Source organism: Pteropus medius, unplaced genomic scaffold (genome assembly GCF_902729225.1).
Source record: "Pteropus medius unplaced genomic scaffold, Ma_sr-lr_union100, whole genome shotgun sequence".
Taxonomy (NCBI): Eukaryota; Metazoa; Chordata; class Mammalia; order Chiroptera; family Pteropodidae; genus Pteropus; species Pteropus medius.
Window position 1 is genome coordinate 11,037,103 of NW_024342471.1, and position 23,377 is coordinate 11,060,479.

At 44.8% G+C, this 23,377-nt stretch overlaps 1 long non-coding RNA gene and 2 other non-coding genes across 7 annotated transcripts; all 3 read left to right on the forward strand.

The window, feature by feature from the left end:
* The first annotated feature begins 8,337 nt into the window (after positions 1-8,337).
* Positions 8,338-14,467, forward strand: LOC120603653 (uncharacterized). Of its 5 annotated transcripts, none has more exons than XR_005653058.1 (7): positions 8,338-8,896; positions 9,261-9,426; positions 10,087-10,278; positions 10,769-10,848; positions 12,300-12,372; positions 13,925-14,036; positions 14,122-14,467. It is a non-coding gene; the product is annotated as an uncharacterized LOC120603653 (long non-coding RNA). The 5 variants fall into 5 exon arrangements; XR_005653062.1 differs by having other exon boundaries at positions 14,129-14,467; XR_005653060.1 differs by having other exon boundaries at positions 8,338-8,870.
* On the forward strand, positions 11,409-11,540 carry LOC120604258 (small nucleolar RNA SNORA71). Its single transcript, XR_005653289.1, has one exon. It is a non-coding gene; the product is annotated as a small nucleolar RNA SNORA71 (small nucleolar RNA).
* Positions 13,040-13,173, forward strand: LOC120604255 (small nucleolar RNA SNORA71). Its single transcript, XR_005653286.1, has one exon. It is a non-coding gene; the product is annotated as a small nucleolar RNA SNORA71 (small nucleolar RNA).
* Positions 14,468-23,377: the final 8,910 nt, after the last annotated feature.

The window sequence follows — 23,377 nt, forward strand, 5'->3', positions numbered from 1 at the left end:
AGTATTCCTTGGTGACTGGTTTGTCATTAATCTGTAGAAATAATCCCTCTTCCACTTGAGGAGCTTTTATAAGCAAGAGCTGGGTGTTAATTATGTTTAGTTTGGACAATAGGGATCTGTCCGATTGACCACTGTATCCATAGTACAGTATTGGCTGGCATTGTTAAACAAATGAATGAATTCTGCCCATGTATTTATTTGGAAATTGCTAGTCTAAAATATTTTTTCATACGGCCTGAGACTGGATCGTGAGGGTGACTAGGAGATGAGCCTAGAGAGAGGTAGGCAGGTGCTTTGCCGAATCTCATGCTAAAGGTAAATGGGATCAGAGGATGGAGAGTCCTTGAAACAAAAGGGACTTGATCAGATTTGCATAGTGACAGAGAAGACAGAGGTCCTATGTTCCTAACATCACACCAGAGACAGGCCTGGGAGGGGACTCATGGCCCCCAAATCTCACAAGCACTCATACTGCCTGCATCCTGGGCCAGGTGTACCTCTTGTACCTGGGGCAACCTTGCCACTAATTCAGCCCACATTCTGAAGTGTAAAGAGCCCACCTCCGGGCCTAAGGAAAGGGCTCCCTCAATCGGATTCCTGGCATTCACCAAGAACACTGTGGAAATCCAGGCTAGACAGATGAACTGAGAGAGAAATGGTAGTCTCTAGGGATGTGACCACACCACATTCTGTATTCTGGGAGGAGCTGGTGAGATTCTAAGACTGTGAGAATGTTGGGGGTCTCTGTGATGGAAGGGGGCCATGGGATGCTGTGGCTGTGAGGAAGATGGAGAAAGGGGTTAGGTTCACACACTTGTGGCCACACAGTCCTGCTGTCCTCTCCTGCCTTCTGCTCTTGCTCTTACTCTCCATGTGACCTTGGCTACGTGACCTAACTTCTCTGCTCAGCTTTAGTTTTTCTTTTCTGAAAAATGGGCTGAGTCAGAGCCTTGCTGTGAGAATTAAATGAATAATTCACATCAAGAGTAGAGCATAGAACAAATGGTCAAGGCATGGTAGTTGCTATACTTTAGTATTTCTGAGAAAGTCGAGAGTTTCTGTCACTGTGAGGACACTGTGGGATTATTTATGAGGCAGAGAGAGATTGTTCTGTGTTTGAAAAGTGTAAGGTAGCTCTATCCAGTATAGAGCCAACCACATATGTAATTTAAAATTTTCTAGGAACTGCGTAAAAAGGTAGAAGAATAAATTTAACCTTAATAATGTATTTTATTTAACCCAAGATAACCAAAATATCATTTCAGCATATAGTCAATATTTTTAAATGAATTATGAGATATTTACTATTCTTATTCTTCACATAAAATCTTTGGAACCCAGTGCATGTTTTACACTGACAGCATATACTAAGTTGAACTGACTACATTCCAGTGCTCTGTAGACACACGTGGCTGCTGCGTTCATCAGCACACATCTAAGGCCATCTGGTTTTGGTCAGACCTTTGGAGCCAAAAGAGAAGCAACAAGCAAGAGGCTGAGAATATGTACCTTCCATGCCCCTTATCCTTGAACCTGGGGCATCCTAAGAGCAAGCTCCCCGAACCCTGTCCTCTTGGGTTTTTATAGAGACTTCTTTACATATGCATGACTGATTAAATCAAATCATTAGCCGGTTGGTAATTGATTTAATCTTTAACCCATCTCTCCTCCCAGAGGTCAGAGGTCTGGGGTGGGATTAACAACTTAAACCCTGGAATCAGGATTGATTCTCTTGGCAAAAAGCACCCAACCTTAGTGCTTCTAAAAGTCACCTCATTTACATAAAAAAGACACCTTTATCTCTCTCAACACTTAGGAAATTCCAAAGATGTGAGTAAGGAGACTTGGTGGAAGACTATATATGAGAAATACATGTTGGTCAACTGAATGACCAAATACATATTTCTTATAAATCACAATACTGTAATAAGTGAATGGTGCCCAACCCACTCCTTGGACAAAGGTTTGGTCTCTGTGGAAGGAATGTTTGCCTGCTATCCAAGAGGTCCTGTCCAAGAAAAGACCTGGGTGAGAGAGCCCCAAGAAGTGGCCTGTTCATATTACTAGGGGTTCAGACAAAAGGCACCAGGCAGAAGAAGGCCTCACAAAAACTCACAAAAAGCCCTGAAATAGAGGTGGGGTAGAGGATGGGGAAGGAGAGATCAGAAGGAGAGAGACTCAGCATTAAATACACACCCAACCTAGAGAGGTCTCCCGCCTACACCTTATTCTCTAGTCCATCTGTTAGAATCCTAGAGGTATTGGAAGTGGGGGAGTGAGCAGTAACCTGGCAATTTGGATAAGAGAGAAGACTCCCATCCCCTTTCAGTGGATGCTTGGCCCAAGCTGGCAGAAAGAAATTCTACTTATAAATGATCATTGAAAATGCAATTAATACATTAGACTAGACATTTAAAATAATTGAATGGAAACTATGTTTCTCATTTTTAGTGTTTACGAGACTTATTACCTAAGAATGATCAGAAAAGCTATGAGGCCTGCTTGATATTTTTCTAAGGACATAGCAAGTCTAAAGGGACAGGCGAGAAACAATAATTATGATTTCATACCAGGACTACAGCTTTCAAAACACCAGTCGCATTAATAAAACATTGGGCTGTAGCTAAGAGGACAACACTCCATCAGTCTAGAATTTGTGACCTCACAGTGGCTGAGAGATCCCTGTGGCCTGGAGCGCTTTCCTTTGGGGATGAGGAACAGCTGGCTGGATAGATTATTCCAAGGAGTCTAAGCTAGACCCAGGGTCTAGGACAGAAGTCAGCAACTGACCCTGTGAAGCCTGCAGAAGCTCCAGGCCCTGTCCCTGCACTAAGAATGAGCACCATGCTGATGATCTTGCTGTACCTGACCGTCATCCTCCTTGGCTTCTTCCTGCTCCTCTGTTACTATATCTTTCAGAAGGAATAGACTTGGGTTCCTCCAGATTGAAACTGAGGCCTGATGGAAGCCCTGACCAGTCCAGCCCCCTGGGTCCTCTCAGGCAGGACAGGCTCTTCTTGAGCTGCCTCACAGCCTAGTCTTGACCTATTTTGGAGTCTCTAGCAGCCCCAAGCTTGCACTGCCTGCTCTGACATACTGAGATGATATAGAGGGTTTTCCTATCAGAGTCAGATCCCACCTAGGTCTCAGTACCTCCCTCTCCCTGGGACTCCTAGCTGAGTCCTCTGACCCCCACAGCCTCTCTATTACCAGTTTTGCTTCTGGTTCATTATTGTTCTGGGCTGAAGACCGTTGGTTATAGAGAGAAGATCAATGTGGACTCGATGGAGGTATAAATGGCTCAGGTCTCTGCCATGGGGACAGGCATGAGAAGGGGTGGCCCTCTCCCTTCAGAAACTGGCAGCACTGGAACCTGGGGAACCATAGTCCCAGCTAAAGACTGATAACCTCAGCAATGACGTTGGACCTTTTTTCTACCCATGGTGGATGACCCTTCAAACAACCTTCTTGACTAATGAATCTGAATGATTAATTAACTCAGGCTTCCCTGAACAACAACTTTGGACCTCCTTTGTTAACTAAACAACTGAGACATTTGTGACTTGAGAATTGTTAACTTTCTTGTCTGAATACATGGGCATTTCAGGACAACAATATGTGACTTGGGCTCATTATCTTTCACCATGCCAGCTGACCACATCAGTTCTTCACTTCCAAGACTTTGGGTTTTCCTGACCAAGGACATCAGACATCCCTGGCTATTTATCTTGGACTTCCAGGATAAAAATAGGAGACTGTTTCTATGATTTTACCATTATGTATGATATCGACTGATGGTTTACAGGGTATATTCTATTTTTAGAATTCGAAGATTTTTTAAAGTTATGAAAGAATATTAATTTTTATAAAATGATGATGATAACTAACATTTATTAAACCAGCTTACTATAAACCAATGACCATTTAAAAATCACTTTTGACACTATATTATTTTCAATGCATTATTTTACCTATTAAAAAAAGTTAATTGTAATAAAATACACATAAAACTTACCATCTCAACCATCTTTGAATATTCAGTTCAATGTCCAATACATTTACACTGTTGTGCAAGCTATCTCCAGAATTCTTTTCATCTTGCAAAATTGAAACCCAGTACCCTTTAAACAACTCCCCATGCTTCCCTTCCTTCAGTCCCTAGCAACCACCATTCTACTTTCTTTCTCTGAATTTGTCTGCTCTTGGAACCGCCTATAAGTGAAATCACAGTGTATTTGTCTTTTTGTAACTGGCTTGTTTCACATAATGTCATCAGGGTTCTTTCATGTTGTAGTATATATAAGAATTTTCTTCCTTTTAAAGGCTGAATAATACTCCGATTTGTGTGTGGACCACATTTCGTTTATCCATTCACCCATTGACGGACACTTGAGTTGCTTCCACCTTTTGGCTATTGTGAATAGTGCTGCTATGAACATGGGGGAACAAATATCTCTTTAAAACCCAGCTTTCAACTTTTCAAGAATATACCCAGACGTAGGATTGTTGAATCATACGGTAATTCTATTTTTAATTTTTTGATCAACCACCATACTATTTTCCACGGCAGCTGGACCATTTTGCATATTTTGTCTATTTCAAAGTAGAAAAAACTAGGTTCAGAAAGATTAAGTAACTTGCTAATATAGCTGAAATGTGGTAGACAAAACATTTAAATACATCTTTTGTATTAGTTTCCTAGGGCTGCCATAGAGTACTACAAACTAGATGGCTTAAAATGACAAATTGATTCTTTCATTATACTGGAGGTTAGAAGCCTGAAATCAACATGTCAGCGGGACCATGCTCCCTCTGAAGCTCTGGGTAGAAACCTTTCTTGCTTCTTCCAGCTTCCCGTGGTGGCCGGCCATACTTGGCATCCCTTGGCTTGCAGCTGCATCACCCCAGTCTCTGCCTCCTTTGTCACACGACCTTTTCCTTTAAGTTTTTTCTCCTCACTTATAAGGACACATCAGTCATAACTGATGGAGGGTCCTCTCTACTGCAACACGACCTCATCTAAATTTACATCTTAATGTCATCTGCGAAGACTATTTTCAAATAAGGTCACATTCCTAGGTACCAGGTGTTAGGACTTCAACATATCTTTTGGAGGGACACTATTCAACCCATAGTATCTGTCTCCCTCTAAACCGTGATATTTACCACACTTTTGACCTCCAACTGTGATATACTACTAGACTTCCCAATATGAAGTAATGCTTGTGTTTATGAGACAAATATGTGATATCGGTGGATTATTTTCTTAGACTGTGGAAGAAGGCAGACACTGTGGGTTTCTCTCATTCATCTCTTTACCTCCCAGTCATTAAACAAAAAAGAAACAACAAAAAACAGGAGTTGTTAGAAAAGTGGTATAGCTTTTCAAGTGTCTTTATGAGGAAAATATGTTAACTAAACAGTTTTGGGAATCACTGGGTAGTAATTTCCTTTACCTTTTTCAATTTTCTGCATAATCAAGCCGTGGTTGACATTCATTGGGCACACTCACTAGCACAGTGCCACATGGAATGGCAGCACTCAATTACCAAGTATTGAGTGAATGAATGACTGTATGGATGAGTGACTCAGCAGTCACCCTGCCCCCTTTTTGCTGCTACTGTTCTGTCTTGATGGCTAGTGGCACCAAGTGGCTGGTGGTTCCTCCTCTCCCTACAGCCTCCTCAAGCCCCCATGTCCACTGCTGAGAGAGCCATGGTCACTGCCATGGTCAAGGCAGACTGAACCACCATACTACTCCTGCCTGGGTAGGCCCCCAACATATCACTTCTTTGCAAAAGACCCACTTGAAATACACATTATTTCTGATGCTTGCCGAGAATGTACTGCAGTTTTGTTTTGTTTTTAACATCAGTAGACACATTGGCTCACTGACAAGGCCAAGCCACTGAGAATGGGCTGTTGTCTGAATGCCAAGAGCAAAACCTACCACAACACATTTCTTCTAAGGGCTCAATGCGCCCTGTGTTCTGGAATTCCCAGTTAGGTAGGCCGGTGTTGTAGCTGAGAAAGTGGACTTGGATAAGCAAAACGCGTACAGCGCCTCATACAACAGCCAGATTCTCCATGGGCTACCTACCTTAATAACTGGCCATTTGGAAAAAGTTAAGGAAAAGACTTGGCTTTTAGCCAAGAGTGTTGGTGACCGAAACCTAATTTGTGCTAAAAAATAAATTATTGGAAGCTTATGTAATCAAACAAGAGAAGGGCAAAAGTGGAGCTAGGCCTCCAAGAAAATAAACACCAGAGTCTGGAATGCCACCAGGACTGCCGATCCTACATCTACATCTCTCTCCATGTGCAGACTTCACATTCACTCTGTTTCTTGAATACAGTGAGGAAAGATATGCTGGGTTTACTCTGAAGCACATCTCCATCCATCATCCAAAACTGAGGATAGGCAGGTTTTGCAGGTTGTGTAGGTCGTGCACTGCCCAACTCCTGGAAGTGCCATTCACGTCATAGTCTCTGGTTGAGAAGCAGATGTTGGGGATGCTTGGCTGAAGCGCGCGCGGATTTGATCTTTATTGATAGACTGACGCGCTGATGGACGATGCGACGACCGATGTTCTGTGCTGCATCTCAGGAACTTTTTTCACCTGGATGTACTCAGTGATCAGATAGTCTACATCTAAACCCTTACGTCCAGCATTACTCTGCATTTTTAAGCATGTGGAGCAAAAATTCAGCACTCTTTTTAGGCCATCGACCCTGTGTCCAGCCCCATTGTTTGGCCTGGGCACACCTACTAACTCCACAGTTGTAACGACGGAATGGCACACATTGCTTCTGTAAAGTGACATCCTTCAGATACTTGGTGGCTTTTCAGATATGCATACCCTTGATGGCTTGGGCAGTTTGTTCTTAAAGCAAACACGGAGATTTGAACCTCTTGATTTGCATGATTTTGTGGGAGTTTCTGGGTCAAGTGAATAGTGAACCATTTTCAGAGGTCACCTCAAGCCACTTACAGGAAGAGGAAGCCCCATTATAATTCTTAATTGGTCTTTCTAATAGAGATCCTTGTGACTATCACTGAAGGGCAACACTTTGGGGGAATTTTTTCCCCCATGCTTCATGAGGTCAGGCAGAAGATAATTAAACCCATGACAGTGAAACCCGCAAAGTTTCATTAGAACAAGAGAAAGGTTTGCAAGAAATAGGGAGGCTTTCTGAGAAATGCAGCCCTGAACTCAACCTTTGACTCTCAAGCTCTCAATTCTCAAAGTTACTTTTCCGGCCAAAGGATAGGCACTTCCATTCTTTTGTAGCTCTGGGAGGAGTCACCCATCTGGAAGGTTTCTCATCTCATAGTTCGTTGGAAGGTATTGGGCATGCACAGTCTCCCCTCAGGGTCTCTGTGGTTTGCTGGTGCTGGGGGATGCCTGGCCAAGACCTAGCTCCTTCCTGCGTGAGCTCACCCAGCAGGCCCGACCGACGGAAGGAAGGTGGTGGGTGGGGAATCTGCAACAGCCGTGAACGGAAGGAGGAGCCTGAAGGTAGAGAAATCTGAGCTGAGTCCTCCATCCACCTGTCACCATTGACCAAGGCTGCTTCCACCTGAAATTTGCCAATATTTATTTGAGATGTTTATGTCTACATTCACAAGTAAAATGGCCTGTAAATTACTTTTTTAAAATTGACTTGTCTATTTTGGGGTCATGGTTATTATGTGAACTGAGAACCGTTCCCTTTTTCTATTTTCTGGGAGACTGTATATGGCTGAAAATCTTTGTAGAACTTACCTATAAAGACACCTCGATATGATGTTTTCTTTGTGGAAAGATTGCTAACTGATTCCATTCTTTAAAGTGTTTTAAAATGATTCAAATTTTCTATTTTTCTTTAAGGTAATATTGTTAAGTATTTTCTAGAAATGTGTTTATTTTAACTAAACTTTAAATGTTATGGGCAAAAAGTCAAATATATTGTTCTCTAACATTTTACTCTCTGCTCTGACCATACTATGTCCCCTTTCTTATTATGAAAAATATTTTGCCTGTGTTGCTCTAGATATAGTTACGCTCATTTTCTGCCATTTTAGTTTCTGCTCAGTTATTTCATTGATTTTTACATCAGTGCCCCCCCTTTTTTGTAGCACTTGTCATGTTTTTTAATTATTATATATGCTGGCTCATTTATTTATTATCCCCTGTAGACTATGACCCACAAAATCAGGGACTATATCTTTTTTCCTTGTTATATTTCCAACGCTTGGCCCTATCCGTGATGTGAAGTAGCTGCTCAATTTTCTGGATGAATGGGAGTCGAGATGGACAGATTGATGAAAAGATGAATGTTTGGATGGGTGGGTGGGTGGGTGGGTGGATGAATGGGTGAGGAAGCTGGTGTTCCATAAATGTTTTCTAGATAAATGGATGGATGGATGAAAGAATGGAGGGAAGCTTGGATACTCGGTTGTCAGAGTTGCAGCTCCACTACGCTAGGAGGCACTAAGGGACCGCTTGCGCGCGTTCAGCCCGGCGAGACGCCACTCTAGCTGCAGCCGGTGCTCCCGGTGCGTTTCCGCCGACGCTAAGCAGGTGGAAGGTGCATCCCGGTCTTGTGTCACCGAGGGAGTGCCCCTGAACCATCCTGCGCCTTCTCGCGCCGTCCCCCACTCTGACCCCGCCGTCTCCAGCCCTGGCGCCCCAGGTCAATCGCTGCCGGGCCACGCCGCACTGGTACCCCCGGCGGCCTCCAAGGCTGGTGCTGCGTCCACCTGCCCCCGACAAGAGGAGAAACTGAGGTTCCAAGGAGGCAGGAAGATCAGGCCGGAGGTCAGCTCCGAGCCCAGGCCCGATTCCTGGTTGCGGGACCGCCTCCTCTGCCGGGTACGGACCCCTCGGGTTCGTGTCGGAGAAAGGGCCCTCAGGTCAGCGGGCGTCCAATCCCCAACCGCACCCACCCCGCGGTGTATCCTTGAGGCAGCTCACGGCCAGAAATGCGTCCGGCGACGAGTGGGCCCCAGGCTTAAGGGCTTCTGATTTTCACTGTCCCCACCACCACCTCTGACACTCGGCATTTAATCCCTAAAGCCACTCGTCGGTTGCCTATAAAGTGTCCTTATGACCGTTTAGTCGTTTCCTCTCAATACCCTTTAAAGGAAAGTGTAAAACCTCCATTTTACAGACCGTTTGGCTGAGATTTAAATTCATGGACGCTCCCAGGGCCCCAGAGTCTGGATCCCACGCCCTGTTCTGCACTAAAGCCGCTTCCCAGTGCTTTTCCCTGCCTAGGCCTTGTGACTTTGTGGCTCTTGGAGACAGATGACAACTCTCTCTCGGAAGACTTTGCTTGTGTGCTCCGCACCAGCCGGCACCCACCCCCTCCTCTCCTGCAGGACCCTGATCTGCACTGCTGGATGCTCCCCCACTGTGTCCAGGGGCTGAGGCCTTCTCCTGGGTGAGTGCTGCTGCTCCTGATCACTTTGAACTTGGGGGCTTGTGGCCTGAGTTCAGATCCTGACTCAGCTCCTCCTTAGCGTATAATTCTGGGTTGCTTCATTCTCTTGTCTTCACTTTGCTTCAGGTAGGGGAACTACAAAAGCTCTGGGAAGACAGAGGCCTTGTCTGTGTTTAACTTTATTTTTGAACCCACAGTGCTGGGCATATAGTAGATACTCAGTACATATATGTGGGAGGAATGAACAAATGAGGCATTTTTACCAAAAGTTGGTCTTTCTGTGGACTCTCTTGATAAGGGGAGATGGAGCCTTTACATGAAGTGATGATAGTGCTCAGGCTCCTGGCCTTGGCTGGGCAGCTTTGCCCTTCCTGGATGGATAACAGGTTGTTAACATGGGGTGATTTCTGTGAGGCTTTTTTAAAAAAGAGGATAAAACTTGGCCTGTGTCTCAAGGAGCTATGGGCTGGTTGCAGAGCCAATTATTAGGTTATTTCTCACCAAGGGCTTCCCTCCAGGAAGCCATTTCTGCCTCCCTTCTCTCTCTTGTCCAGGTCTTTAGTGTGCAGGGTTCCTGGTGTGATGTGGCTTGAGATGAGGGTATTAACCATACTTTGTGGAATTGTTGGTTTTCTTGTCTTTTTGCTTCTCTCTGCTCAGATCTTGATGTCAGTGTCTGAGTCTTGCCTTGCCCTAGCCTCAGTGCCTGGCAGGTGCCCAGTGTTCAGAAGCTGTGGATCAAATGCATAAAAGGAGCCAAAAGAAGGGGACATGAATCCTTGTAAGGTGGCATGGCTCATCACGTGCGGATGATCAGGGAAAGACTGCTTGTGAGCCAGCCAGCCAGAAGAGGTGAGGGCACTTCTGTGTTTTCTCTTCTTGGAATTGTTCTTCCTATTGGCCGTTATTTATTGGAGGCCCCTTAGCATGAGATGGAGCCCAGTTCACCAGGGGAGGATTTTCCACATGCAGCCTCAGGTGCTCCTGCCCTACTGCCCTCCCCATTTATGCCAGGCATTGTCTGTCTGGTGCCACACACTCCCAAACCTATTCTGGGTTCCACATCCTGTTTAAGATCCAGCTTCTAGAACCTCTACAATTTCATCAGCGTTTGCACAGAAGATGATCTGAAAAGCCCTCTCTGCCACATCTGTTGTCCCACGTGGAGCTGTAAAGTTCTTTCCAGTTCATGAGAAAGTGGTGTGCCTTGTGGATTAGTAACAATAGCCCACATTTGTGAAGCCACTAGCTACTGTGCCAGATACTCTGCATGTGCTTGCCAGGACATGTTGTGACCAGGTGACATCTAGGTTGCTCATTCAGGGCTTCTCATTTATTGCAGAGGAGGCAGCTCAGTGCAGAGGGGCCCTTGAGTGTTGTCTCCATCCTGTCAGGAAGTGGCTGGACCAGGGTGCTCTCAAGGTGAGGTCTGTTCTCTGGGGATCTGGAGCTTTGCATGCCATAAGGTGCACGCAGAATCCTTGGGCGTGATGTACTCTGGGATGTAGATAAAGGAGAGATAAGGTGGCTTTGTCCTGGCCCCCAGTTTTACCCGCTCTGGGACCTCTGAGAACACACCTGGTTCCTCTTTATGTGTTTGGTTCGGAGAGCCCTCAGGGAGCCCTTCTTCAAATTTTATGTTGTCAGCAGAAAGGATTTTGGCATATGCACCTGTACCTGGGTCTCAGTCTCTCTGCCTCCTAGTTTTGGACTGTTTCTTATCCCCATTTTCTCCTCCAAAAAGCAGAAATACCAGGGTCATTTTTTTAAATTATTTTTATTTTTTTTAAGGATCACATAGTCCCTGTCTCTTGGAGCCTAAGAATTCCATCACTTTTCTTTCAGGAGTGTCTTCCCTTTACCTCTCCTGCCTGGGCCAGGTTGAAGGAATTTTTACAGGCTTAGAAGCAACTTCTGGGTCTTTTTGCTCAATTGGGCTGACTGCTGCAGCCTCTGCTATTGGCCCCCTTTTTTAGCAAGCCCCCTGTATTCGGAAGTGATCACGCTGCACATGTCCTGTTCATTGGTAGTACAAACGGGGGACATGTGGAAAGGGTTGTCCCATGTTTGGGGGGTCCACACCCTCCCCTTCCAGTTCTGGGAGTTTTCCCAGTTTCTCTTTGCACACACCATTGGAATCCAGGCCTTGGGGGCTGCTGTATGTGCTTTAGAGTCATTGTTGAGGTTTTCACTTCCTGCCCCTGCTGTTGGGAATCAGGCTACGTGTGTTGCTTAAGTTCCCCCTTGATGCCCAGCATAGTTGCTGTGGGTCAGCCATGGTACTTCCCATAAACCTGGCCTTGGCATTCTTTTCAGCCTATCACTGATTACACTTTAATCAGCATTGGCCACTCTGCCATAGACCATCCTCTGTCTCTTTAGAGTTAACTACTGTGCTTTTCATGAGGAAGTCTTGTGTCTTTTCAGGAAATAATGACAGCGAACATTGGCAGACTGCTTAGTATCCGTAAGCAGTATCTGAAAAGCCCTCTCTGAGAGCTTTCTGAGCAAAAAGACCCAGAAGTTGCTCCTAAGCCTATAAAAATTCCTCCAACCTGGCCCAGGCAGGAGAGGTAAAGGGAAGACATCCTTGAAAGAAAAGTGATGGAATTCTTAGGCTCCAAGAGACAGGAACTATGTGATTCTTAAAAAAATAAAAAATAAAAAAAAAAATGACCCTGGTATTCCTGCTTTTTTGGAGGAGAAAATGGGGATAAGAAACAGTCCAAAAGTAGGAGGCAGAGAGATTGAGACCCGGGTACAGGTGGATATGCCAAAATCCTTTCTGCTGCTAAGCTCTTTCCTGATGCCTACTATGCCCTGATGTGGGCAAAGACATCGGGTGCTCATTTTTGGCTTCTTGTCTGTTGCAGATGAGTTCACTGTGTACGGAGGCATCACAGGAGTTGTCATGTCAGGAACATTCTCGACCCTGGTGTCCTTGAGGTAAGATCTCTAGTTTATTTTATGGAGTATTGGTTCCTTGTATCCAGTAGAGTCATGTGTGGATTCCCAGGGGCTTTGGGTGAAAATGTAAGGGAGCTGAGAGGTGAGATGAAGGTAGCATGCATGAGTCCCCAGGTCTGCTCACCACCCCAGCCCCAGGCAGCCTAGATCACATCTGGCTCTTCACATGTCTTTAGCAGCTGCTGCAGGCTGGGGCCTCCAGAGTCCCACTTGGGTAATGAGAGCTCTCTGGGGTATCTGTCCTCCCTCCCTGGCCGCAGAAGCATGTGATGGAAAGCGGATGCACCTAGGCATAAGATACTCCTATCCCTGGATTTGAACCCTTTCTGCTGCTCTCTCAGCCAGTGACCTATTCAGATACTTATTTTCTTCATTTGAAAAACAAAGCTGTGATAGAGGTGACTTTTGTGGTGCTTAAGAACACATGATTTGTAGCATTTCCAACCCTGATATTTTCCCAGTGTTTTTGCCCGAAGCGACTTCTCTGATTTCCCTTGGCACAAGGGAGGTTTTGTGGAGCTTTCGCAGGAAAGAATGGCCACTCCTGGGGTCTTGTGCTTGGCTGGTTTGTTTTCCCAGACTCAACCTGTTCCACAGGCCTTTGACACCTGCTTCTCTTCGTGGATCTCTCTTTGCCCTCCTATGCACCTGCATTCAAAAGTGATCACGGGCTATCTGTGCCCTGGTCGTTGATAATGCAGGGAGAGGAATTATTGAAAGCAGTTTCCCGTGTTTGGAGGGTCTATACTTGTCCCTTTCAAATGCTGACGCTTTCACACACTCCTGCTTCTCTAGCCAATGCTTTGCATTCTGAGGCATTTTGGGCTGCTGTGTGAGGGTCAGTGACAGGAGGCCTTTTAGCTTGACCTTTCTCAGCATGGCCTCCTATTGTCAGAGCCAGGCTATGTCTGTGTCAAGGTTTAGACACTTCAGGGTTGTTAGGAGCCAGGGTGAATTATGCATAATGAATATGCATAATGAATAAGTGCTTATAGTGATTGCCATTAGATTTCCAAAGGGAAGCCACTTTTTGGAGATGGTAGACCTGGGCAGGTCTTTAAAAGAGTGGGATAGAGTGGGCACTAGGAAGGTAGTCCAGGGAAGGGAGCCACATAAGGACAACTTTGAGGTTGGAGTAAGCACAAGCACCTGGGGAGACAGATGTGCTGGCAAGTAATGACAGTGTGGAGGGATGGCTGCTGGGGTGGTGACCTTCACTGCTACTGCCGTGCAGCAAGCCTCAGTGGGGGAAGCCCCTGGGAACAAGCTCTCTGGCTGTCTCTCTGCCAATTACATCTGCTCTGTTGCCCTGAAATTTTTTTTTTTTTTTTAAGACAGTGTTCATTTTAACTCTTTTTCTGGGAGCATTGACTTTTTTTTTTTTTGAGCCAAGTTTGGTGTGGGAAAAAAACCTGGCAGCTCATGTGTGATTAACTGGGGGCATTCTCACTGATACCAGCTTGAAGGAAGATGAGATGACATCGGAGACCAAACACTTGTGATTTCCTGCTCTGTGGCTTTATCACTCTAGGGGTGCTGTCTTGGATCTGGAGATTGTTGGAAGAAGCCCCAAGGGGATGGAGGCACTGGCCCTATCAAGATGGTGACCTGGGTCCCAGCTCCCCTGCAGGGGTCTCCTCATGGTGAGTCCACGCCAAGGGGTTAAGTCGGCCTACAATGTGGAAATTCCAAGTTGCTGGCCTCATGGGACCTTTTCCTCTATTTGAGAGTGAAGAGTGCTGCTGCCACATGACGCATCGCCAGACCTTCTTATCCCTATTACCTTAGCGCGGAAAGGAAGGACTTTTCCATCCGAGTAAGCAGAAGGAAAGTGCTGGGGGACTATGTTCAGAGTTAGGGAACTTCAGCTGGCTCTGCCCCTTCCCAGCAGGTGTCACAGAGCGTGTGGACCAGGACTGCCAGTTTCCTTCCATCCGGGTCGGTCACCCAGTGTCCCCCATGTTTCCCTGCCTACTCTCGGTATAACTTTTTAGAACTAAGTTTTGTTTAAGTTTTCTGTGCTGTGTATCGTTTTCCTCTCACCTACCTCAATAAATCTGGAAACTGTCCTGCTGCTTGGTTTTTGTTTTTCTTTTCTTCTTTTTTAAAATGAATCCTTCCATGTGCCAGTGGGGCAGGGTATAGAGAAAGTGGGTCACAGGGGCAGATCTTCCAGCTTTCGGTCATTGAGTCTTTCCACTTGGCACACTCTTAAGGCCTAACCTAGAGGATAGGAAATGGGGTGAAGAATTTGAACTCAGGTTGAACGGTCCCAAGTGCTTCTGGATGGCTCAGGTTTGGGATGGAAGACGACTGTTAGAATTATTAGCTGAGGGACATTTGGGCCAAGGCTTTGGAAAGAGGATAATAATGGGTAGATGTGGAGAGTAGGTAAATGGCTGAAGCCCTCGAGGAAGGCAGGAGTGTCCTGTGCTCTGGGGGTGAAAGTACACCTGGTGAATTTAGGGAGTTGGTTTTCAGCAGAGGTGAGGTGTACAAGGAGCCCTTGGGAAAACTCTGAAGATGTGGTAGGCAAAGGCCAAGTGTTGGGGTTCCTGTTACCACGAGGTAGAAAATGTGTTCAGGAATAGTAATGGCAGTTATGTGCCAAGCATGCATTTATCACCCTGTGGGTTCGTGTTACCCTGTCCTTATTTGTCAGGTACCATCCACACAGAGGCCATGGTGGAAAGGGAGGAGTTAATTGTCCATTTCTTCCACTGAAATTGAAATCCTCTTGACTAGGCTGAGGCGGAGACCAGGTGGTCAGGCCTACCTTCATAAATTTAGCACCTTCATGGCCTCCGTCACCAGGAGGCATCCTCGGAGGCTGGAGGGTCTCTCTCCCTGCCAGTTCCGGCAGAGGTCTTTCTTTCTGACCTGCCTCTCTCCTTAATTCCTACCCAGGGACCATTTATGCTCTCGAAGACGCCTCGCCTGCTCTAACTGCTCTCTTTTGAGGTTGCCTCAGTTTCAGCCAACCATAACCCCACTCCTCTAGTGACAAGTGACCACATTTCCCCCAACTTGGCCAGAGTTCCTTCCTTTTCAGTGAAGTTTTGCTGTTAGTTGTTGCCTTGGCATTTGCAGACCTCTTTCTTTAACACTGACCGTCCCCTCTCACTGCAAAGCAGCTTCCGGTCAGCTTTTGGTAGTAGTGTCTGCACTACCCACCCCGCCTTTATTCTGTTTATTCTCTCAGGGTTTTCTTGGCTGCCTTCCTCAATCCTATAGCTCTCCCTAGCACTCTGCCACCCTTGCCCCACGCGACCCTCAGCCCCAGAACAGACTTCCCATTCTCCAGGGGAGACGTGCAGGGCCCTGCTCACTGCCCATATCTGCCTGTCCACCTTTATTTCACGCATCACTCCCCACAACCACCACAGACCCCCACCCCAGCCACTCTACTTCTGCAGGTTTCTGAATATGCTCTCCTTTTCCTGGCCTATGTGCCTAGAATGCCTCCTCCATTTCAGATGCTCGCCCGACTCAGCTTGTGTCAGTTCCCTCAGGAAGCCGTCACCGGCTAAACCTCCACCCAGACTGGTTTCCCTGCCCCTCTTTTCATTTACACCCAGTCTCAGTGATGTGCAGGCACAATTCTAGGAACTGGTTAACAAGGCAAAAGAGCAAATCCCTGCCTTCACGGAACATCCGTTTTTGAGACAGATGTACCATAAACAAAATATAAAACATGTTATGTGCTAGAGAAGGGCCAAGGGAAAAAAAAGAAAACCTGGAAAACAAGACAGGAAGTCTGGATACCAGCATGGGGAGTGGCATTTTAAGCTGAATCGATAAGGAAGGCCTCACCTGGGAGATGCGATCTGAGTAGTGAGGGGCTCTCACCTCTGGGTGTTCACAGCAGCCTGTGCGCCTCCATCACAGCATGGACCCAAGATGATAGGAAACTGGGATACCAGGTCCAAGGAACTGGACGGGCGAGGCAAGAGGCCTCTGAGGCCATTGCAGTGCTGCACCTGATTATGAATGTCTACCATGTGGTGAAGGTGGCTGCTCAGTCAAGTTGAGATTAGCCAGTCAGACCAGGCTGTGCATGTCTTGAGGTCAGGTTCTACCCCTGTCAGCTCTGTAGCACCTTGCCTTCCCTCCCCTCCCATCCACAGCTCAATGGGCCAGGGAAGTACAGTCACCCAAGGACAGGCCTAACCCATGACCTTCGCCTAGAACCAAGGGCAGTGATAACCAAGTCAGGCAGTTTTTCTCCTGGGGATTTCTGAGTGTGTCAAGAGCCTGGGTAAGCTCAGTTCCTTTAACAACAGAGTCCAGAGGTGCCAAGCATTGAGCTTCTGTTACAGGCAAGAGAACCAATTCTAGAACTCATTATAGAGGTGGGGTGATATTCCAATTTTCAAACCACGTTCATGCTCTACAAGGTCTGGCTGTGAGCAGCACTCAGACTTGCCACGAGGCCTAGGGGCTTAGTTTTCCCTGAATTTTTTATAAGGCATGGCCACGTGACAAAAATTCCTGTCTTCTTTTTCTTTATAAGAGACCTTACATTCACCTCTATTGTGCCATTACTAGAGGGTGTTATTCACCAGCATAGTGACTGACACATGCAAAGAGTACAGTCAGTATTCAAGGATGAGAAATGAAGCTAGGAGTGGCCTTGAGGAATAGCTCACCAAGGCCCCTTGGCCCCAGTGACTACAACTGCCCTATCACTAGGATACCTAACTCCTGCACTGGGAGGCAGCCTAGTGAAGTCATTAAGAGCCTGTTGAATTCTGATGTTGTCCCTTAATTGCTGTGGAGCCTGGTGTACATTCTTTTGCCTCCTGGAACCTCAGTTTCTTGCTCTGTAATCTGACCATCAGAATAGCACCTACCCCAAATAGTGAGAGTTAAATAAAATGATGCATGTTAAATGCATAACATAGTACCTGCTTCATACCAAGCGTTCAATAAATGTCAGCTATTTTTATTTGATGAGCATTTCTAGCTAGTTGATAATTAAAACGAAGAACAAATATAAAATGTCATTGTGACAGACTCATCTGTTAATGTGACACCGTGAATATCTTTTTCTTTGATAATTTGCAGACATCTCAGTGGGGCTGGTGATTGATGGAACTTTTATTAAATGCCATGCACTGTACTAAGTAAGCCACGTATATAATTACCTCATTTAATTTTCACAACAACCCAGTGAGGTAGATTTAATTATCCTCCATTTTATAAACGAGGAAACCAGGCTGGGAGAAATGAACAGACTCTCTCACTTCTAAGGAGTATCTCTGTTGGTTTTCCATTTCCTGGTATATATAGGCTGATTTCATAAATAGCATGAACATGCCAGGCTGTCAGATGCTTGTTTGTACTGGAAAACTGGAAATTAGGATATTTTACTATCCCCTCCATCGCTTCAAATTATTGCCTATTATCCAGTCTTCCTAAAATAGTCTCCATCTAAAACAACGATCTCGAGGACTGAACTTGTGAACCTGACATGTACAGAGACGATGGGCATGTTTCAGCCAACACCAAGATATCAGGTGTCCCTCTCATTACTGTTGTGTTATCTTAGGTCTTCTGAGCTTGAGGAAGCCTTCATAGAGTATTACTAAGGTGACCCAAGAACCAGGATTAGGAGCAAGAAGAGCCATGAGCCTATTAGAAAATTGGTGTGTGGTCCCAGAGGCCCCAGAGAAGCAGCCGGGGGGGAGTTATGTAGCAGAATCAAGCCAGCATGGAGAGCACTGGAGGTTCATCTGTCCATTCAAAAAAATACTTGTTAGGCAGTGTGCTGACAAGTACGTCAATCACAAGTTCTATTCACACCCCACATATTTATGGAACAGTCACTGTGTGCTGGGCCTTACTCCAAGCTGGGCATACAATTCTGAACAAAGCAGAGGAGGAGCCACATGGAGCTTATAGTCTAAACAGCACTGTCCATTAGAAATGTAATGCAACCTATATTTGCAGTTTAAAATTTTCCTAGTAGCCACATTAAAGAAACGAAAAGCAGATGACATGCAATTTAGTAATACATCTTATTTAACCCACTACATTGAAAAATACTGTCGTTTGATCATATAATCAATATAAAAATTATTGATCCTTTACATTTTTTTTTCTCCGAAACAAGTCTTTGAACTCTGATGTACATTTTATGCTAATAGCACATCTTAATTTAGACTTACCACATTTTAAATGCTCAGTAGCCACTTTTGGATGGTAGAGACCTAGATGATGAGGGGTTCAAGGCTAATTCTGTGGAAGAAGAGTGGTGTGAAGATGCCTCTTTGACAGGAATCCTGCTATATTTGTAGGGACTTAAAGAAGCTGCTCCAGCCTGGGTTCCCCACTCTCTGGTATCCCTCTTCCCCCATCTTGGCAGAGCGGGGCCAGGTAGATACCAGGTGTGTCTGATGGAGTCCCGCATCACGTTTCAGAGCCTTCTGGAGGCAGGATGCCAAGTTCCGTATTGCTTTTCAGACACGGCCTCCACCTACTGGAGTTAACCTCCACCTACTGGAGTTAACCTTAGCTACTTGTTTCCTGAGGACCTATGAGATGCCAGCCTCTGTGCTGAGCCCTGGGAACACACACCAGTGGGCATAGAAAGGTGTTAGCTCACGGTCCTGTTATGATAATCAAGTAACCCACAAAGAAAGAAATCATTTAAAATTAAGAAATGCTGTGGAAGACAAATGAAAGGGCACAGAGACTAAGGTACACCTGACCTCTTGCGGGGATCAGAGAAGGTCTCCCTGAGGAAGTAGAATCAACTGAGCAAAGGAGGAGTGGTCCATGTGCAGAAGTAACGTGGAAGATGCAGGGAGGAGCTCAAATGTGGCCAGTGTGGGCGGCGTGCAACACCAAGGATTAGGGCAGCAACCTGGAGTGGGTGTGAGAGCACTGGCTTCAGAGTCACCTAGACCAGCTCCAACCCAGCTGGGTGACTTGGATGGTAAGTTTCAACCTCTCTGAGCCTCAGTTACCTCCTTCAGGGTGATGTGGTAAAGATTACAGAGAATGACATATGAAAACTCTTAGTATAGTAGGTGCCCTAATTTCATTGTTAAATTATTGAGCTCATTAATTATTGAAGGTTCTTCTCCACCATATCAAGAAAGGTGGCCAAGTTTTGTGTTTGTTTCCTTGTCTTAGGGACTTTGGGTCGAGGCTCCAAAGTACAAGTTTTTAGGGAAGTGGAGACAGACCTCTCCCCCTTTATTTTTTCCATCGTTTTATTTTTACTTGAATTGAACAATACATGTAATAGACTTGCCTTTTTAAAAAAAACAAAAATAATCCTTTTATTTTAGAATAATTTTAGATTTACAGAAAAGTTAAGAACCTAGTACAGAGAGTTCCAATATGCCCTTCACCCAGCTTCCCCTAATAAGCACAGTACATTTGTAGCCACAGCATATTTGTCAAAATTAAGAAATTAATACCAGTTTCTTGCTGGTGTCCATTTTTCTTTGCTACATCCAACCCAGAATACCACGTTCCATTTAGTCATCATGTCTCCTTACTCTCCTCTAATCCGAACCAGTTTCTTAGTCTTTTCTTTTTTTTTTTTTTTTTTTTTTATGACCTCTTTTTATTAGGGGGGCTGTTACCTGAGGCACTAAGGGCATTTTGCTTATCCAGGCTGACTTTCCCAACTATGACACTGGCCTACATAACTGGCCACAGAGATTCCAGCAAACAGGGAAGCTTGTTGGGCCCATATAGAGTATAGTGATTTATTGATGGATATTTAGAAGAGGTATTAGGACTTCATTTATTGTCTTATCAGTGTATCTGAAGATTCTTGGTGACTCAGGTACCGTCTCCTCCTGTTCAAGTCCAGGAACCATCTCTTCATGTTTTTTACTGTAAAGTGTACCATTCTTGCTTGATTTCATATTTCCTACTGCCGAAAGGTATGCTGTTTGGAACCTGTTAGTATTGAAGCAATACAGATCTTAGCTTTATAATTCTCTAATACATCTGTTTGATGCTGGATATATCATTGCTATGCTGTCGCATCATATGTGGGTGGTGTTTCCTGTATACTGACTTCCAGTGACTTTTTCAAAGATTTTCCTATGCCTCATTGACAAGAACTGCAAATACAAATCTTACCTAGAATGTGCAGGAAAATGTGAATGATAATTTATTTTCTGGTCATGTTAAATTTACCGTTTAGAAAATTGTTTCATAAACATAGACTGACACACCTCCCAGTCATATCTTGAACTCTTTAGGTCATAATCACTACATTTCTTTAGTGTAGTTTAATTTACATTTTAATGTGATTGCTTTCAATGTTGACCACACTCATGCCTTCCACATACTACTAGCAGTGGGGAGCACAGGAAAGGGGTGTGAGAGCAGAGTGAGAAGTGCAGTCCCATTCATACAAGATACATCCATCCCTTGTTCTCTGCGGCTTAAGACAGATGAGAGCACCATGTTATCACGTCCATTGAAGGCAAGAAAGTACATAAATGGGAAGAGCACGTTGACATTGCTGAACAACGTCTCAAAAGTTCTTGGAGAAGATAGGCACTGTTGCTCCTGCCAAAGCGGGTAAGGTGACTGCCCCAGGGGCCAGCTGGGGAGAGGAGTACAGAGCACACAGAGTAAATGATGTCTGCTGCCCTATCCCTCATTGCCCCAGCCAGAGTGGCACTGTGGTCTGAACACAGAGGAGTGAGCCAACACCGAAGCCTACACATGTACCTCCAGCCCAGGTGTCTGCAGTAGACTGTTGATAGCTCAGAGTCTTGAACTCACTCTCGTTTCAGTGTGAGTGAGAGTCACCCAAATCAGCATGGTGACACGCCATTTTGGCACCCCAATTTCACAGAAGCTGGTGAAAGAAATACTGCACCAGCTAGTAACAGTGAATTCCTCACCAGGCTGTCCTAGAAACAGAGCTGGTCATGAGGCACCAGGATGATTCCACAGAGTGGGTCCTGGAGCTCCTCAGGACACCTGGTCGACCCCACACATAAGTGAGAGGGGTGGAAGTAAGATAAGAGAGTTGAAGAATTCTCCAAGGAGAAGAAATGGAGAATGAGGCCCACAGGGGATGACTTTGTCTGGGACTGGGTCACCCTGCCCATATGGCACTTCTGGCTCTGGACAGTCTCAACCACTGGAGTAAGACTTGGAAAATTTCAAGGGAGAAATTCCCGGCTAACAGGTGGGGCCTGGTGTGGACTTGGGATCCTACCAAGATGGCATTGTTGGCCTTGGAGGGGCACTTAGAACATTTTGAGGAATGCCAATCCAAAGTGCATGGTCTGGGCCAGGGATCCTTTACCTGGGTCTAATGATGGTACTACCACTAGCCACTAGATATTCACTAAGACAACAGTAGCAGCAAGAAAGTGGGCTTAATGCTGAGCCAATGAGCCTTCCATCTATCCATTTATCTATCCATCCATCCATCCACCCACCCACCCACCCACCCACCAAACAAATGTTCATTGAACATCTATGCTGTGCCAGTATTGTGTTAGGTTCAGGGAAAATAGAAGTGGGTCTTCCCAATCATTATCTTCTGCAAGCTAGTTCTACACAATTAAAAAAGGAAGAAAAGGAAAAAAGGAAAAAATTGGATATGGATGACATACTTCTCATACAGTTGTTTAGTTAACAGCTTTTTCTGCTATGGCTCTTGGAAAGTGTTCCACTTACTACGATTGCATACAATTTACCCTAAAACTTAATGGCTTAAAACAATGACAATATTTATTTTGTTCATGAGTCTGCCATTTGGGCTGAGCTCAACAGAGTTAGCTTGTTTTGGTCCTATTTGGTGTCAGGTGAGGTAACTTGAAGCCTGGGGACTGGAATTATCTGAAGGCTTCCTCACATGTCTGTCTGGTCATTGATGTTGTCAGCTGAGACCTTAGCTTAGGCTGTCAGCTGGGACATCTCCACGTGGTCTCTTCATGTGGCCTGGGCTTCCCCCCAACATGGTGGCTGTGTTCCAAGAGTGAACATTTCAAAAGGGGTAAGCCAGGTGGAAGCTGTATTCTCTTTATGACCTAGCCCTGGAAGTCGCATAGCATTACTCCTGTCCTGTTGGCGAGAACAGTCACAGCTCCCAAACAGACTCAAGGGGAGGAAACATGGATCCCAATTCTTAGTGAAAACAGTGTTGGTTACACTGGAAGAAGAACCGTTGGTGTGACCAACTTTGGGCAAAAAAAGTTTGCCACAAAAGATTAATACAACTACTAATTTTTTCCTTTTTTGAGTGCAATGCCTGTTTATACACAGTAAAAGTACACAATATAAAGTGATTTTAACATTATAGTTTCAGTTGAAGACACTCTCCTAATTTATTGTGTTTCTAATTAGAAATTATGCTGTCAACCAAATTTGAATTGTGTACTGTGTTTGAAGAATCTATAATGTTCTACTCTGTTTAGCATTTCATGCATCTCTTCAGTCTCTATGTATACTTTTCTCACATGTTTCAAACTGTTCTGATGTTTAGGCTTTCATTTTCATTGTGTGTGTGTGTGTGTGTGTGTGTTATAACTTTACATTTAAGTGAAGCATTCAAAGAATTTTTTAAATTGGTAAAGAAAATAGTGCAGGAATATAACATCACCTTTAAAGAATGATCCTCTTGCATCTTTCCTTCACCAACCCCCACCTAATATAAATCTTATCTTCCTGGCCAGTACAATAAGTCCTTATACCTTATCTTTTAATTTAAAACCATATTTTTAACTCAAAATTATTTCCTGCTTATATAATTTTTGTTTGCATAGATATATTTTTCTATTTAGATGTATTGGGTTAGAATTGAACACATAATTTTTCCCATTAAAATGAATGCAAATATATATATAGATATTTTATTTAACAGCTTTTCACTTAGAGGCAGAATTTTCAGAAATGAATTAAAGTCACCAGGTGGGAGATAAATGTATTTTCATCATCTCTCCAAGAGATTTAGACAGTTTCCCAGTCTTCTGTCTGTCACTTTTCTAATTTC